This window comes from Aegilops tauschii, chromosome 3 (genome assembly GCF_002575655.3).
Source record: "Aegilops tauschii subsp. strangulata cultivar AL8/78 chromosome 3, Aet v6.0, whole genome shotgun sequence".
Lineage (NCBI taxonomy): Eukaryota > Viridiplantae > Streptophyta > Magnoliopsida > Poales > Poaceae > Aegilops > Aegilops tauschii.
Genome location: NC_053037.3, coordinates 565,646,608 through 565,652,607, shown reverse-complemented (window position 1 = coordinate 565,652,607; position 6,000 = coordinate 565,646,608).

The window sequence follows — 6,000 nt, the reverse complement described above, 5'->3', positions numbered from 1 at the left end:
GACCGCGCCAACATGACTGGGTGCAAGCCGGTCAGCACGCCCGTGGACACGCACAGCAAGCTCTCCGGCGACGCCGGGGCGCCAGTGGACGACCCCTCGGACTACCGCAGCATTGTCGGCGTGTTGCAGTATCTCACCATGACCAGGCCCGACCTGGCGTATGCCGTCCAGCAGGCGTGCCTCTCCATGCATGACCCGCGCACGCAGCACCTCGCGCTTGTCAAGCGCATTCTGCGCTACGTCCGCGGCTCCTCCACACATGGCTTGCACATCAGCAGGTCGCGCTCCCTCGACCTTGTCGCCTACTCTGACGCAGATTGGGCCGGATGCCCGGACACGAGGAGATCGACGTCGGGCTACGCTGTCTTCCTCGGCGACTGCCTCGTCTCCTGGTCGTCCAAAAGACAACCCACTGTCTCGCGGTCCAGCGCCGAGGCCGAGTACCACGCCGTGGCCAACGCAGTCGCCGAATGCTGCTGGCTTCGCCAACTCCTCGGCAAGCTCCACGCACCGCTGCCCAAGGCAACCGTGGTCTACTGCGACAACATTTCCTCTATCTACGTGGCCGCCAATCCGGTGCATCATCGCCGCACGAAGCACATCGAGCTCGACATCCACTTTGTGCGCGAGAAGGTTGCCCTCGGCGAGCTGCGCGTCCTCCACGTTCCCACGACGCAGCAGTTTGCAGACGTCATGACAAAAGGGCTGCCTACGCTAGCGTTCTAGGAGTTTCGTTCCAGCTTGTGCATCCGCCCTCCGGACGCTTCAGTTGCGGCGGGGTGTCAGCAGAAACCACCTGGTCTGCCCACGTAGTCTAGTCAGGTCGTGCTCTAGCGCACGATCCCCACTCTCTGGCGCACATCGCCTTTTGTACACTGCGCCATCGCATGCGCCTGTAACCTATTTATACACGGTCAATATAGAAGCAGCACCTAAGGTGCCAAGCTCATTCCCTCTCTCCCGTTCATAGGATCGATGCCCATAACAGATTGATGGTGCACTATTTCGTGGAGAATCCCACATACCTGGAGTCGTACTTTCGCCGCCGGTTTAGGATGAGCACCGAGTTGTTCAGGCGCATTGTAGAGAAACTAGCGAGCCATGACCGATGTTTTCAGCAAAGGAGGAATGCCGCCGGAGAGCTCGGGCATAGCACCTTTCAGAAGGTGACAGCCGCTTTGCTTTTGTTGGCATACGGTATCCCGGCTGATCTAGTTGATGATCACTTAGCCATGGGTGAGAGCCAAGCCATCATGTGTGTCAAGGGCTTCGCAGTCGGAATTGTCCAAGTGTTTGGCCAGGAGTATTTGAGAGCTCCCAATGTTGAAGACGCCGCAAGGCTATTGGAGATGAACAAAGCTCGCGGCTTCCCAGCTATGCTTGGCTCGATAGATTGCATGCATTGGAGTTGGAAGAATTGTCCAAAGGCATGTCATAGGCAATTCCACGGCCAAAAAAGGGTTCCACTATAATCCTTGAAGCGGTGGCCGATCAAGAGACTCGGATTTGGCATGCTTTCTTTGGAATGCCTGGATTTTTGAATGACATCAACATTGTCAACCGGTCACCACTGATGAATAAGATTGCAAATGGTGATTTGCCACCGGTGTAGTTTGTAGCAAATGGTCGTACATACAACTATGGCTACTATCTTGCGGATGGCATCTACCCAAAGTGGCAAACATTTGTGAAGCCGTTGAAAAAACCGAAAGGTAAGAAAAATCTTGATTTCCACAATGCTCAGGCGGCAGCTAGAAAAGATGTGGAGAGAGCTTTTGGGATTTTGCAAGCCCAATTTGCTATTGTGAGAGGACCGGCTAGATTTTGGGATCAAAAGATGCTTTGGTACATCATGCACGCTTGTGTGATCATGCACAACATGGTCATCGAGAATGAGCGTAGCCAAAATGTAGACTACTCTCAGTATGAGCTCTTGGGACATCCCGTGCCAGTGCGACGGAGGGCTGAAAGGGTGGCCCGTTTTGTTGCCTCCTATCATGCCATTCAACGTCCCGCAGCGTATGATGATCTTCAGAAGGATCTTATTGAGGAGTGGTGGGCTTGGAATGGCCGGCAAAGAGCATCCTGATTTGTGCGTTTGATGTTGTATTGTTGAACTATTTGTTGTATTGAACGATAAACTATTTGTTTGAGTTGTAATAAGAAAGTGAACTAATTGTTGATTTATTTTGTTTGTGTTTGATCTTTTGGCTTGTGTTTGGAATGCATATGTTGTTTGTGCGAGAGTCGCGCGCGCTGTATTTTTGCGCGCTGCTGGAGCTACACGCGCGCTGCATTTTAGCGCGGCTGCTGGAGTCAGCGCTGCCCGCCGTGCCAAACCAGACGATGGACGCGCGGCAAAATAGTTTTAAGGCACGGCGCGTTGGGCGGCCGTTGAAGATACTCTTACAGGGCAAAATATAATAGAAAATTTATGAAATGTTCTGCGTCAAAGAAGGAGCCCATACTCGCTCGTGGCTTCTTTGATTCACAACCATTCCAAAACGTAGAAATAGAAAAATACGAGACTAAAGTGGTATGGCACCTTCAATCCTATAGGTCAGGAAACCACAAGAATTTGGATCGAAGAGTGCTTGATGTAGAGGAAATGCTAAGGAATTATACAAAGATGCTAAAGCGGATGAAATTTTTAGTGCAAAACAATCATTAAGAACTTTTTCTAATGATTCTAATCCTATGAATGAAACAATCTAGAAAAGTTGTCTCTTTCCCTCTCGCAAAGAAACTAGCGAAAGCCTTCCCCCTTGATCTTCATCAGCGAGCCCGTGGATTTGCCTCCCTCCATCTGCCGCCCCAACAGCCGGTGGCGGGAAGGGGATTTCTGGTGCTTTGATTTTGACTAGTAAACAGGTAAAGATTTAGTCCTTGCAAGGGCACTGCTCAGTCGGACAGCGACGTTTCTTTTTCGAATCAATTTTCCGGGCTCCGATCCTTCTCAAGTTCGTTCGTCAGGACGAATTAGATGGAGCCCCAACATAGATTTCTGCCACCTCCTCAGGGAGGTGAGAATAGGGATTCTCATCATGCATAAGCAATGACAAATTTTGGTGTCAGATTCTTCAGATCGATTTAAAGATTCAACGGCGGTGACTACGGCTCCATATTGCTGGTTCTTAGGGGCATGTTCAGAAGACATCTCGGCTATTATTGACAAGGCTAAGCCGGCTCTGGTATTGGAGCGGCGATAGCGGTGCGTCGGCGGCTCATTCTGACCGTGGCAATGATCAATGATCTTTCGGAAGTCCATGGACCTCGATGTAATTTTGAATATTTATAGTATATCTGATCTTTTTCAAAAGAAAAAAATCCACATCGTAGGATTTTTTTTTAGAGGAATGACGTTGGGCACGCTTTATTAAAATCAAATGACGGTTACATCGAAAACAATGTCTGGGATAATGAAAATCGGCGGATCACCCTCCCAATTTAGTACTTCCATCGTAAAGAAAATAAAGGTGTTTAGATCGTTAAAATAATGTTCTAAACGTTATTATATTTGTTTACAGAGGAAGTACAATTTCAGAAATTCATGATTCCGATCTAAAAAAAACTAAAAAAATCCACCCTCAGTTCTGGACGTCGTCTAGTCAGTCTCCGAACCGACTACAAGTACACCGTTCCTAAAAGAGGACTCATACGTATATATACTACAAATCGAAGTCCCAATACCATCGTCCTGAGATCGCAATCGCGTCGATCGCTCTTGCCGCACGATGGCCGGTGGCGTCGACCGCCTATCTGATCTCCCCGACGAGCTCCTCCTGCGCGTTCTCCGCTTCGTCCCAGCCAAGCAGGCCGCCGCCACGGCCGCGCTCTCGCGGCGATGGCGCTCGCCGCTCTGCCGCTCCTCCGGCGCCCTGAACCTCGAGACGTTCGTCGAGGGCTACGAGTACGACGACGACTACAGCTCCCGGTACGGACGAGACGAGCGCAAAGAAGCCGCCAAGGCCCTCTTCTTCTCCCGCCGCGACGTCTTCGTGTCCGCGGCCGTGGCGGCGCTCGACGCCGCCGACGTCCCCGTCACGAGGCTCGCCCTGCGCCTAGGGTACAAATACCTCGACTCGATCTGGATGTTCCTGGACCTGGACCCTGACAGGGTCCACGGGTCGCCGCCGCGGGACGGCTACGTGCTCGCCAGCCTGCTCTCCCACCAGGCGGCGCGCCGCGTGGAGGAGCTCCGTCTCGTCGACGTCGAATACGACGGCAGCCGCGGCCGCATCCACGACCGCCAGGAGGGCGAGGTCGATGTCGCTCTCTCCTTTGGTGGTCTGGTGGGCGTCTTCGTGCTCAGCATCGGCGCCCTGCCGTCCGAGAACCTCCGCGTGCTGGACCTCGCCAACTGTTGCGAACTCGTCCCGCCGGCCGCTCCCGTCGTGTTCCCGCGGCTCTCGTCGCTACGGATGCGCCATTGCACCACGCGGCTCGACACCCTCCAGAGCCTCATCGACGCCGCGCCGGCGCTCGCCGACGTCTGCCTGGAGTCCGTCGTCGTCGCCCAACATGACGACCGATGCCGGCCACCTCAAAAAGCCCAGCTCCGCTTCCCGGCGGCCACCGTGCTCGTCCTGGAGAGGTGCAACTGGGCGCACAAAGATGGCTCGTACTATAAGTACACCGAAGCCGAGAAGGCCGCAGCTGCCGCCGTCCCCGTGGAGATCCACGCGCCGAGGCTGCGGCGCTTCAGGTACAAGGGGCTCCTCCGGCCATTCTCGCTGAGCCCGCGGCCGCCGGACTTGGCGCATGCCGACCTGCATTTCGTCCCGCGCGGCCGCGATGAACGAGGGAACAAAATTGAAATTCTAACCGGCGACAGGTTCAACTTCAACATGATGAGTCTCGGCCATGGCCGTGGCAACAAAACTGGCTCGCGCGACCTCCAGCCCTTGTGGCGATTCCTTCACAACTTCACCGGCGCCAAGGAGCTGAAGCTAAGCATAAACCCCCTCGAGGACATGGCCGTGCTCAGCGAGGCGAGGCGGGCCGAGCTCCTGCCCGCCTTCTCCATCCTGGAGCGCGTCGAGCTGCACGGAGTGCACCGGCCGAAAGGCAAGACGGCGGCGGTGGCCATCGCCAACCTGCTCCGCTGCTGCCCCGCGCTCCGTGACCTCCGGATCAACCTCACCCCGGAGCACCACTACCCAAACTATCTGAACGACCAAGACCTCTTCCTGGAAAGCAAGTTCCGAGCCGATGGCGACAAGAGCGTCCATCTTCGCAACCGCTGCCGTGTCTCGCCGAACCCCGCGGCGGTTTCGCCCGGAGGAGACGACGATGGCGCAAACTACGACGAGGTATCCGAGCTCCCTGGCTTGAGCCAGCGCTCGTTCGATTGCTTACGGAGCTCTTTGACGAGAGTGGGCTTGCAGTTCCGGATGGAGGAAGAGGTGGACTGTCTTGGCGCCAGGCTGATCAAATTCTTCGCCGAGAACGCCATGGTTCTTCAAGAGATGTTTATCGACGCCGGAAACAGGAAGCCGGGCGAGCACATCACCGGCAAAGTTGAGAGATGGATTGCTGATGCATCGTCCATCAGGAGGAAGCCCGGAGCGTCCAGCTTTGTGGTGTTGCCCCTCATCAGGTGATTGTACTACTAATAAGAGTGGGATTTTTTATGCAAGTATTTCCCCCCATATTGTGTGTGCAGTGTGCTTGAGCCGGCTATAGCTTTCGCTTCTAACAGTTCGAATACAATATTTTAAATGGGTAATTTTGCATTTCAGTTAAAATATTTCAGCTAATTTGAGCCAGCTTCAAGCTTTTGTTTAGTTTCCTTGAATTGATGGTGGGCTTAAGTCAAGTTCATTATAAAGGAAAGTCGGAAATGTTATACAACTGACATCAGAATTCTCATCATTTCGCACGAACGCACTCCCCGTCATTGGATGGCTCGCACGCATCTTGGCGCGCTTAGGCTTGCCACATCACGCGCGGACAACTATTTGCTATAACTGTGCCACATCACCCTTCTTGAATAGATCT